Here is a 12373-nt window from a genome sequence, read left to right as displayed (position 1 = left end):
GGCACTCGACGCTTCATCAGTTGCTTAAGATGCATTCAGGTAAGAGAAGAGCTAGATAACCTGTGCATTTTCTTGCAAATTTTATGATCCTTTATTTATGTGGAAAATGCCCACAGAGTGGTCAGTTCAGAAAGCTAAGATTTTGCAGCTGGTTTATGGTCCACATGTAAAAAGATCTATTTTTTTTAAAAGTGTGTTGAGTTTTCTGAATGCCAAGTTCAGCTAGACTTGATTTCAAACTTGGGCCTCATTTCAAATATCTGCTGCTCCCACTTACAGTGGTTTTACATGGCAATTCGAGTTAGGAGCACAAAACAGATAAATCTTTAATGAGCTACACATATCAGAGGAAGTAACCTGTGCTATGCCTTTCTCGGACAGCAAATCAGCATACCCTGACTAACTAACTTGCCCTTGTGATTGTGATTGGAGATACTGCATTTTATCCCAAACTTTCCACACACTTAAAATGAGCTGGGGTTCTAGATCCTCATAATTTCTGAAAAGCAATTTATACATCTGCTGGAGCACGGAAAAATCAGCATTTGCTCCATACTACACTCATATCCCCTGTTCTGCTAGGACAGAGTAGTACAAAGAAAGAGGTTTGGTAATTCAAGGCAGCATTCTGTTACTCTTTTTTAGCATGTAAGTTGGAGGAATTCATCACAGGCACGGGTGGAAAGATTTGTCATAGTCCTCCTCTTAGTCTCAGGTCTCTGAGAAGAGAATAAAGCTCCAAGCCAAATTTCACTTAGTTTCAAGTCTGAAGAGCTTGCATTCCTGGAGAACAGTGACAGACAATATTCAGCCTTTTTTAACAATACAACTCCTGCAATCTGTTTCCAACCCGTTCCTCTACATTGCAGCTGTATGATTTGTGCAGTGTGCAGCCCCATAGAACTGCCTGGAATTCAGGAGTGTGATTTGAGCATGCACCTGTAATATTATTTGATTCACTGGAACTTTTTAAAGCCTCCTCTACCACATATTCAGACACAGCCTGGCACCTCAGTCTTGCTTCCCCTTCTAGCAAATTTGCATCCAGTGAAAGTAAGACAGTAATCTTGCAAAAAGGGAAGGATTCAATGCTCCCTCAATGAAAGTATGGTTTTCCCTATCTCATCATCTGAAGCAATTGAAATTCTCTCCAAGACCATTGCAGAGCCTCTGCCTACATGCAAAAGAAAAACAAAAAATAAAAACAAACTGTACTGATCAGTCTTTTCCTCTGGCTCACAATCGTCCTCCAGATCTTTTCCTACCTATATCTTCAGCACAAGCTTTCTTTCTTTTATACTACTTTCTACTACTAGTTTGGTTGTGACATTCCTGCCATTTCATCCTGCTGACATGCTGTCCTCTTTTCCCTGTGTTACTATCCACATTCTACTTGTTTATCCCTTCCTTAAGCATCATGGCAATTCTGTCTTTCTCTTAGGCTCTGCACTGGCCTGAAACCCAGAGGAGGCCAGACTAGTTCAAGAGACTGCTTTCTTAGGAGCTGTCAGTGGGTTTTCCAACAGCCTAGAAGAGCCAAATGATAAAGCGGTCCCTACTGCCTTCAATGCACATTCTCCCATAGCTTCATTTCCCAGGTAGCCATTTTATGTGATACTTGGATTTGTAACAAAGACATTTTGTTTGCCTTATCCAACTGTTTATTTTCTTGATAACCTTTTCCTGTATCTTTTGCAAATAAAAGTTCTGATTCTGTAGCCAATAATTTGACCTCATGTAAGAAGACTGACGCACAGCAGAAAAGTGAGAAGAGACTGACTTTTATAAGGAAGATTCATCTCAGTTAATATCAAACATTCCAGAACATAGACTTTTACATATGAACTAGTCACCCTAGGAACTCTTTATAGTCAGTGGAGACAGGTCCGTTCAAGGCTAGCTCAGCTGTAGGTATCTAAATTAGGAGAAATCGATTCAATCTTTAATTTCAGGTTCCAATTGCATATTCTGTGTCAGCATTTATTAAATCCACTGCATCCATCTCTCTGATGTCAATGGCATTTGTCAGCACTCACATTCTTGGAGCTACCACAAGACTTCTCATGAAAAAATATCCCAGAATATAGCTTTGTCTTCCAAATTACCTCAGGATTCTTCCTGGCTCTTAACTGGAAGTTGCAAGAGAATCTCTGTAACTTGTCTTTTTCCGGATATGGCACTAAGCATTATTCAGGTACCTCAAACCCTCAGAGACAGAACAAACATATTGACTAATTTCCACCACTGAAAAGCTGAGCTCTTCCATGGGTTTGTACAGAAAGAGCCCCATCAGTAACATCTTGCATCTGTGCAAAGAGAGTATGCAAGCCTGTTTGAATGCTTCCAATGGCATCCATTAAATCCCTGATCACAATGAAAAATAAAACAGAAGTTAAATGTATGGGCTTCCATATAACTGAGATCTCAAACAATCCTGAAGAGAAGGAAGACACTGACTCCAAGCAGAAAAAGGGAAGAACTAGGGGTAACTGGCTTTGTAACAGAAAAATCCTTCCCCTGCCTTAACACAAAAGCAGGGCACCTGGAGTTTACAGCAGGAAACTAACATTTCAGAGAGTAAAAAAAACCCTTCTATGTAACTTGCAACTAGGCAAACAAGAGCCTGTTAAGTCCTGCAGTCAGCAGGGAGTCCATCTGCTTGGTCACTGTGAAGGGGCATCCACGTTTCTGAGTATGGAGAAATTGAAGAGTTAGGTGAGACACACAGTTTTAGACTTCTTTCTATTCTTGTGATTCAATACAGCTACCTACGGTTTTGTTGTCGATTTGGTTATTTTCTTTCAATTGCCTAACAGTGACTTTGTCACTTTGAATAGACCATCCTGTGCTGTAGCAAGCACTTGCTTTTGGCAAAACTTTTTAAGAATATCTGTTTCCAATGATCCAAACTCAGTTGGAAATGATGAAGAAACTACAATAAGAAACTCAGCAACTGAAATCAAGGACTCCATCTCAACTTCTCTTTGGAGACACAGAACTTATAATCAATAAGTGAATATTAGCTTAGGAAGACTATAAGAAGAAAAGGTCAACGGCACAAAAGCACACATTATATTATATTCATATACAGAGAGTATGTTATTACCTAACAGTATCTTTGAGCACTGAGTCATGGTTTCAGATTCACTGAGAACAGGGCTGCAGGTGGCAATCCATTCATGTATATTTGCTCTTCACAAAAACCAATTTTGCATTGAGGGAGCTGCTGAAATGGAGATGCCAGAACAGTATCAGGATGATGTAGAAATCTTTGCAGATGTACAATTTTCATCTAAAATAAGTTCCACTGCAGTGTCCTACACTGCTTCAACACAAAATTATTCAAAATAAAGCTTATTTTTACATAGTCTTCTCAGTTCCGAGGACAGATGCAGCCCTGACGTATGTCTGGGGGAGGACTCTTCATCATTTAGCTGCGACCACAGAACTGTACCAGTTAAGAGTGTTGCACCCATAAGTGGTGATGAGCAAGGGGAGAATAGAACTGAGCGATCTTTAGACTATTTAATAGACTATTTCATAAATCCACACTTTGTGCAAGATAGGCCATATGCTTTGGTCCATTTTGGCCACTTTTGCACTGCTCCTCAATGACTACTGGGGAGTAAAGTAGGTTGGTAAAATAAAGCCACTGTGCAGGCTCATGTGCCAGCATTTTTGCTTTTCTTAGTTGGGGAGATTGAAGACACAGGAGACATACCCATTGGTAACACCTTTACCTTCAACCACCGTCTTGCGGACTGCAGCAGTAATGCTAACAGCCATATTGCTCCGCCATTAGCAAAATGCCCAGAGCTACCTGTTGGCTCTGATTCTTTCTGATGACCTTCCCAGGTTTGTCTGGGGTTTGTAATTGTTTTGTTTCCCACCATCTTCTACCTAGATCTTCATTCTTGTCTTGAGAGTGCCTTCTGTGCGAAAAGCCCCACAGCCATTTCCCCTTATGCCAGGCCCAAATGTAGACTGCTGTTCTCTGAAAGTTTTGATCTTAGGTTGCTTTATCGTTTCAGAGTTGACCTTAGTAACATGCTTAGAAAAAGAAGGGGGTGAGAAAGGAAAGGAAACCTGTTTGCAAATGTAGATTTTTCCTGCAGAGGTTTCCTTTTTTTAATGTGATGTTTAGAAATAGTGTGTGTGAGGGAGACGGTGATTTCTATGCCTGGCTAGAAATCCTCCTTACCTTCTTTCACTCTTGAAACAGAGGGGGCAGCTCTGCTTAACAGAAGTAATTATGATTGCAATAAAACACAATATTCTGCCTAAAAAATATCTGACTGCATTGTACCTTAGGAGCTACAGCAAACGGGGATCATGGTTTTAAAGTGCGCGGCCGCTAGCGGTAGGCCTTGTACAACGCATTAATGCCAGAACCAAACATACTGCAGATGAGGCTATATAACAGCAGTTTCACTGGTTACCACGAAACAATAGTGCTCGGTCAGGAAACCACTGCAATAATCCTGCAGCTTTCACATGTCAATATTAGGGCATCACTACAGCGGCACTGCAGAAGTTGTGAAATGTGTCTCCGCTGTTCCTCATTACCTCTGCCCTCTCAGGGACGTGCGAAACCGCCGATGAGCACGTACTCTCCCTTTCCTCCGGCTGCCTGACCCGTTATTCACCGCCGGCGAGGGAAGGGCGGGCAAGGGCTTTCACCGGGGCTGTTTAGCCGCCACTGGTGCCTCAGCAGCGCTGAACGGTCTCAAATGGAGGGCGGCAAGCAGGGGCTGGCCGCGGACGGAGCGGGCTCTCTGGGGCTGCAGCCCGGCCCCGCCGGCCCCCCTCAGCTCCGGATGGCGGCTTCCCACACTCTCCGCCTGGCAAGCCGGCGGAGGAAAGGCGTCCAGGGCCAGGGGCAGGGGCAGGGGCAGGGGCGGGGGCAGGCAGGGCGGGCCGCGGCCGCAATGCAGCACCGCCTCGCCAGGAGACGCCATGGCCGCCCAGGCTGCCCTGCAATGCCGGCGTCTCCCCGTTAGGTGCTGCTGCCGGCCGTCTGTGCGGTGCCGAGGTGGCCGAGGGCAGAGCCCGAAGCAGTGGCAGGTTGCTGTGCTGGGTGTGATTCAGCATAAGTACGTACATCCGCACAAAGCAGGCTTGTGCGCACAAAACGTATGTGGCATGAGGGTGGGTACTCTGTGCCAAACTGCGGAATTAATTGCAGCGCTGAACGTAGGGGTGTGAAAGGGTCCGAAGCACCCTGAGGTGAATTCAGTGTCCTCTGTTCTCACTTCTGTACCACCGGTATAAAAAGCACCTCTGCAGTTAACTGCTGAAAACGGAACTTGAAGTGGGGGGTCCCCCACCTGGCAGGAATTCAGCACAGGTGGCTCTTCCAAGAACTACGGAAAAGTAAGGATATACCTACTGTACGACATGGTCAGTCAGTTAGCTGTCACACTGCAGCCATTCTCAACCAGTTATTTGCCTGTCAAGGGGCACTACTGCCACACAACAAGAGCTACAGAAGCTGCAAGCCAGCGACTGGTTCAGAGAATTAGAATGTGGCAACTGGCCACCAGCTTCACCTGATCGAGCCTCGAGTTTGGAGATGGGATGAGGGTGGTAAGCCTTCTTTTACTATATGATCAGTTGGCAATGCTTTTCCCCTTAAACATAACCACCTACAGACCAGCAAAGTGGCAAGCAGTGGAACAGCCAATGTTAAGCTTTCTCCTTTCTCTGCAGAACATCAAAATACTGGCAGGCCCTTGTGTTTGTGTGTACTATGACAGCCCAAGACAACTCTAAGAAATGCATGAGACTAGAAGGAACACACAGAAGTATCAGCTTGGGGAGAGATCCTCCATTAATGGCCTGCCTTTTTTGACAGTGAGAGACTCAAAGTTGCTCTATATTTACGACAACAGCCCACAAAGGCCCGCAACATGGAGCCTCTCATATCTCACCTGGAAATTCCTGTGCTGAAGTTACTGAAATTACATCAGACATAGTTTTTGTAAGTTAAAGCAGATTTTGACACACAAAGTGGGATTTGAGACAAGTGGGAAAGTGTGATTCTCCCGCTCTACTCTGCTCTCGTGGGACCCCTGCTGCAGTACTGCGTCCAGATCTGGGGCCCCCAACACAAGAGGGACATGGACTTGTTGGACCAAGTCTAAAGGAGGTCATGAAGATGCAGAACCCCTCCTATGGAGACAGACTGAGAGAACTGGGATTGTTCAGCCTGAAGAAGCAAAGGCTCTGGGGAGACTTTATTGTGGCCTTTCAGTACCTAAAGGGGCCTACAAGAAAACTGGAGAGGGACTTTTTACAAGGACATATATCGACAGGACAGGGGTGAATGACTTTAAGCTGAAAGAGGGGACGTTTAGATTAGATATTAGGAAGAAGTTCTTCACTGTGAGGGTGGTGAGGCACTAGTACAGAAAAGCTATGGCTGCTCCATCCCTGGCAGTGTTCCAAGCCATGGATGGGCTTTGAGAAACCTCATCTAGTGGAAAGTGTTCCTGCCCATGGCAGGGGGTTGGAAATATTTAGTCTTTGAAAGTCCCTTCCAACCCCAGCCATTCTATGATTCTAGGATTTATAGATAAAATTTCCTCAGCAATTACACTTACCTCATTGAGATGCCTGAGCTAAGACCACAGTCCCCTTGAGCGGAGGCCTGTACATTCCACACCTCTTTCCCCAGCCCCAGATTTAATTCCAAACTTGGTGAAGACAGCGAGAATGCTTTTTTACTGAAGCCAGCACGCTTTGTGCCAGGCTTCACCCTGTAAATATTTACTGATGAAAAAGCATATGACCTGGTTCCCAGTCTGGCTACTATAACCAAAGATGTTTCTCTGTCAGCTCAGGAGCCCATGGGTGCAGATGCATTGCAGATGCACAAGGGCTTTACAAGACATGGAACATAATTTACTCCTGTTAATAGTTACTCCTTTTGCTAAACTTTCCAGTTTTTACTCTCTGTTTAACATTCATTCCCTTCCTTTTCTGTCTCTTAAACTAATATTGGCCTGTTTTAACTAACTGCATGTAATCATTGCTGAAAATACGCATCGCTACTTCAGGTTTTTTCACTGTTAACTCTTACCCTAGCTTTACTTCACAGAACAAAATAGTTGTCCCCACATGCTTCTTGAAATAATTGTTGGTTCCTCTTATAATTTGCTTGGATGCCAGCTTCTATTTAGAAATAAAATATAATCATTGACTAACCACTCTAAAGCAGCTTTGTGCTAACCTAAATTAATCCCTATTCCACTTGTTTTTCTGCCTTTCTGCTCCACAACTGCCCCCTAGAGAAACAGTTCTGCAAGGAAAAAATAAGACTCACATCCAGTCATGCAGTACTTTCAACAGTTAGTTTGCACTAGACTGGCAAAGACTCAGCTTGGTAGAGGCATTTCTCAGCAAAACTGGAAAATGCTGACCCAGAGGCACAGATATATTTTAGATAACATCACTTTTCTGAACAATGTATTTTTCAGAACCTTTTATTTTTCCCCAAGGCAATATAATTGCTGATGAAGATTAGCCAGGACGTGGCCAGCTACAACATCTCCAAAATTTGACAGGTCAAAACTTTAGTTAATGCTTCCCTCTGGCAGGGAACATCCACATTTTGAAGAGGATTTTCATTAAAACACTGAGTGCAAGCCAAGTATATGGGTTTTCTTTTAAAGGTGCTAGAAGGTTTCCTATATTTCTAAGTGAAATAAACCGTGCCCTGCCTAAAACAGCTGTCAGCCTACCTAGGTAGACCTGAACTTGATGTTTCCTTATCCTGCCTGGTGCCTTGGGCAGTATGTAACTAGCTATGGGGAACAGTGGGCATTCACAAAGACCTTGGGTTTATCACTCAGTGCAGGACATGAGAATACTTGAAACTAACATTTTTCACAGAACAGGAGGACTGTTCAGTGCAAGTGGAGAAAAGAAGGCTCCATGTAAGCACTTTTCTCAGAGAGAAAAGTCCCTGTGTGTAGGCAGATCAGCTTCCAGCCTGACTGGAGTTTTGCCAGTCAAAGGGAACTCGCAGCAGATCTATCCAAATGGATGCAGTTATAGGACTGGGGATATTTTTTATTTATTAAAAAAAAAAAAGAAAAAGAAAAATGGCATACAATAGAAGGGGTAACCCTGTAACAAACAGTTTTTCTATAAGTAGCACAATACGGCCTGGTTTCCTAAGATTTGTGTCTTATTTCCCTTACATTCCCATATCATGGTAATGACCACTTTCCTGTACAAGGACCCCCACATACCACATGACTGCCCCTGCAACTGGTCCTTCCTTCTCACCTTCCCCACACACTTCACCTCAGTGCTCTCCCATGAGCTGTGACTAGGGAACAACTGGAAAAGGGTCTGCACCGTGGCTGGTTTGGCACAGGAGTGTGCTGACTGGCAAGATAGCTCAGCAAGTAAGTTACCTTGGATTCTCACACTACCTCACTGCTCTTCTTTGTAATAAAATTTTTATAGCTTTATATTGTTGAGGCTGAGATTCCTCATCAAACTGGGCTGAAATAGCCACTGGACTTCAAAGTTACCAGGGAAAAGCAGGCACCACTGTTGCACTTCCCTTGGAAGCCTGGCTACTTAAAACTGAGGAATTGCAGGTGAGGAGCCAGTGGATGTTACTCCGAGTGAGGTGAACAGGCAGGTTTTCCCTGTGGGAGAAACACTTTCTAGTGCAATGCTAGCGAATGAGGTTATCCCTACTTGAGCCACCACGGTCCAGCCGCAGCAGGGGCAGCCCTGGGCCACCTTCCTTTCCCACTCAGCATCCCGCTCCAGAGAGGGACGTCTCAGGGGCGACCTAGAGTGGTCCCTCCGGAAGGCCCAGCAGACCTGGAGCTGGGCTGGGTAGGGCCCTTAGGGGTCGAGCCCCGCCACAACCCAACACCGGCCTTCCCCGCCCGCTTCTTCCCTGAGCAGCGCAACAGCAGGTAGAATGGGCGCGGTGGTGCCCCCCCACATCGGAAGGTAGGCGGGCCGTGCCTGTGCCGGGGGCAGCACACCTGCCAGTCCCCCACCCGCAGGCCGGCCGCCCGCTCGCACCGGGTCCTCCCCACCACCTGCTGCGCTCACTGGAGAGGCGGCGGCATTGCGGGCGCAGCCAGTCGTCCGGCCGATGGCTGCGTGCCGCCCTCGGCACAGGGATCCGCTCCCATCAGGTCCCATCCCTGTGTGAAATGCCTGCACGCACCGCTGCTGCCGCTGCTGCTGCTGCTGCTGCTACTGCTACTGCAGCAGTACCAGCAGCAGCCCCTGCACTTGCGGCGCACCCATCCGGCCGCCAGGGGGCACCGCCACCCCGCGCCCGCCCGCCCGCAGCCCACCCAAGCTCTGGCGGGGAAAAAGGGGCGGGAGAGACGCGCGAAGCTGCTCGTGCCCGCCCCTCCCCGCCGTCACGTGCCTGGCGTTAGAGCTTCCCCCGGCCCCTCTCGGGCTACGGCGCCGCACGCGACTTTCCGGGTGGGGAGGGGGCGGGGCGCGAGCCGCTAGGGGGCGCCCCACCCCCATCCCGGGGGGTGGGCCGGCGGGCCTGCCCGGCGCGCGCCGTTTGTTGACCGAGCGGCGGTTGGTGGCGCGAGACTCTCTAGTGACGAGCTCGCAGGAAGGACAGGCGGGAAGGGGGGGATAGGAGGCGGGGCAGCTGCTGCCGGGGACACCGAGAGGGGGAGGAGGGGTGAGAGGAAGGAAGGAAGGAACGGGGAGAGGAGGGAGAGCGCGGTCGGGCTGAGAGCCGGGGAGGAGGAGGAGAAGGAGAAGGAAGAAGGCGGGCAGGAGGCGGTGGTTGCGTGCGTCTGCCCTTGCTGGGGGGAGCCGCGATGTGAAGCCTCCACACGGCCCGGTAGGGCAGACGACGGCGGTGGTGGCAGCGCCCCGGGAATGTGCGTCTGGGACGCGACGAAAGGTGAGCTGCGGCTGAGGGCTGCTGCCTTCCCCCTCACGGCGCTGTGGCTCCGGTCCCTCATGGTGGCCGCCCAGCGCTCGCGAGCGCGCCTTCGCGCGCGCGTGCGGGGGGCGGCTTGAGGAAGAGGGGGAGGAAGAAAGGAAGGAGGGGGGAACGCGGAGTGGCGGGGCTCGCAGACGCTGCCCTGTCTCAGCCCCTCCCTGGGCCCGCGGCCTGGGCCTGCCCGTTCTCCCCACCGCAGCTCTGCCGTCATTGCGGGGCTCGGCGGGACCGGGTGCGGGAGGGTTTGTGTGTGTGTGTGTATGTGTAAAGGGGGGGGGAGGGGTGCAGTGTGGCGCACGGGGTTATGTAACAGGCGCGGGGGCCTTGCCCGCGCGCGCGGTGCTGGCGCCGCGGAGGGGGGAGATGGAAGGGGGACGCACCCCCGGGCGCGCGCGCGTTCCCTTTCCCCCCCCCCCCCCCCCCAACTTGCGGAGGGTGTGCCAGGTGTGCGCGCGCGTGTCTGGGTCAGCCGCCCCCCGGCACCTGCGCGCTTGTCACATGGGGCCTGCGCCTCAGACACAACACGGCTCCCCGGGCAGGCAGGGAGGGATGCCGCCGGCGTTGTGCCAGCGGAGGGGTCACTGCGGGGAAAGGAGGAGGAGGAGGGGGGAAGCCCGAGCCCTGGTGCAGCCTTGCGCTCTTGAGCACACCGCGCTTCGTGCCCCTGCCTGCGATTTTCCGCCTTGTCGGTCGCAAGTTGTATTTGCTGAGCAATAGTACTGGGTGTAAGAAAGGAAAAGGAGAGCTGTGCTTGCTAAGTAAGCCAGTGCTTGCAAACACCGAGGGACAGATGTGTTCGCTGATACTGCTTCACACCTTGTCTAACGTCGATGCATTTTGCTATACAGTTACCATTGACTTGACCTGTGATACCCAGTAAAAAGCCTCTGATGGGAGATGTGTGGTAATGGCAGAAATGTGTGGTAATGGCACGTTAACCTTAACAAGGGAGAGGAAGACAATAATCACTGGCACGTGATTTTTTTGGTAGAAAATCTGTGTTGTATGCTGTAATATTCTATTATTTCTGATGCTTTAAAATTAGTGTCAAAGTCTTCAAAATGACAGGACTGTGAATACTCTGTTAACGCAAAATTTTCTTCATTAAAAGATGAATGGATGTTTGTTCTGCATCTCAATTAAAAATCCGGGTCCAATCTCAAATTTGTAATCCAAAGAAGCAAAACCAGGCAATGATAATTTTACAACCCAAATTCTTTATTCATTTAGATGCTATTGTTGCTCAGGTAGAACTGTTTTAAACAGTTTGCTGGTCACCATTAGTTGCAAGAGGTTATAGTTTACATTTATTCCTGGAATAGTTCTGTCTTACTGAGGTTTATGACATTTAACACAGAAATCCAAGTCTCTTGACAATTTTTTTGCCACCTTGTCTCCAGCGTGTAGGTATTACCCGTTCCCCACCCTACTGGTCTTCCATTCAGTCTGTTCCTTCCAGTGACAGTGTTTCACATCCCTGCTAGTAAATAATCTCAAGCTGTCAGGCTGGAGGTCATTGGTAGGACAGTATTAATAAAGGCACAGTGCAGACACCTGCCTTGTGATTCACAGATGTTTGACTACTTGCAGAAAGATTGTTTTAAAAGTAAAATTTGAAGAGGAAAAATGCATTGGTATATTTCAAGCTTGGATAGTAAACTGATACAGTGCATATTTCTGTGTACAGTATACGTGGCTTCAATATGTTATTCAGTAGTTGGCCTTTCAAACATAGCGCCAGTCTGTCTTTCTGGATGGTATGTTTGTACTATTAGTCACAGCCTGTTCTGATGCAGTGACAGTGTGTTGTAACTGACTGCTGATTTTGGTTAGTCTTTTCTGATCCCTTCACCCAGATGTCTTCTTTTTCTAAAGAAGTTTCGTGGCAAGTTTTCAATCTTTCTACCATCCCTTCCTGTCACTAGGGAGAGGGGAAAAAATGATTAAGACAGAAAACCAGGTTTTGGGTAGGTAGAAATAAATTACTGTGATTACACAGACCTTCTTTCTTAATAAATCAGTTGTTCAGGACAGGCAGGAAAAGAGTAACTTGTCTGACCCTGCCATGTGCTTTTACTATGCTTTCACCATTTAATTTGTTACCTAGAGCTTATTTCATAAAGAATGATTTTATTTTTTTATGAAGAATGAACACTTTCTATTTTAATTAAAGATATATATTATTGACTGAGATCTCTGTCAGCTCTTAGCAGCATCTTTGCCTGGTATAGGTATCACAAGAGAGCTAAATATCCAAATGTTGAAACCCTCCCTGAAGAATACAATGTAGATTAATTTAATGATGGTGCTGAGTGTTCACCTAAGTATAGCAAAATGGGGAAGAACTGAAAGCAAATGGAAATGGGAGTGGCCATGGAGTTACAAAGTTGAAAGGAAGAGAACAAATCTAACTAGATG

The 12373-nt window shown here is 47.6% G+C and overlaps 1 protein-coding gene and 1 long non-coding RNA gene across 7 annotated transcripts in view; one reads left to right on the top strand and one right to left on the bottom strand.

The window, feature by feature from the left end:
- The window catches only part of LOC133225385 (uncharacterized), a 30858-nt gene extending 26197 nt beyond the window's left edge, over nt 1-4661 (bottom strand). The window contains exon 1 of the long non-coding RNA XR_009729131.1: nt 4567-4661. This is a non-coding gene — a long non-coding RNA (uncharacterized LOC133225385). The remainder of the gene's footprint in view (nt 1-4566) is intronic.
- Nucleotides 4662-9772: 5111 nt separating this feature from the next.
- REV1 (REV1 DNA directed polymerase) overlaps nt 9773-12373 on the top strand; it is a 56914-nt gene continuing 54313 nt past the window's right edge. For 4 of the 6 annotated variants that reach the window (XM_061377899.1, XM_061377897.1, XM_061377896.1 and 1 more), the window contains exon 1: nt 9798-9913. The gene's annotated coding sequence lies outside the window, so the exon portion shown is untranslated. Of the gene's footprint in view, nt 9914-12373 lie in introns of all 6 variants that reach the window. The other 2 variants (XM_061377895.1, XM_061377894.1) reach the window with 2 other exon arrangements.

This window comes from Neopsephotus bourkii, unplaced genomic scaffold (assembly GCF_033783945.1).
Source record: "Neopsephotus bourkii isolate Nb327-2 ecotype Australia unplaced genomic scaffold, CSIRO-AGI_Nbou_v1 NB_1760, whole genome shotgun sequence".
Taxonomy (NCBI): domain Eukaryota; kingdom Metazoa; phylum Chordata; class Aves; order Psittaciformes; family Psittacidae; genus Neopsephotus; species Neopsephotus bourkii.
This window is presented reverse-complemented; position numbering and strand designations above follow the sequence as displayed.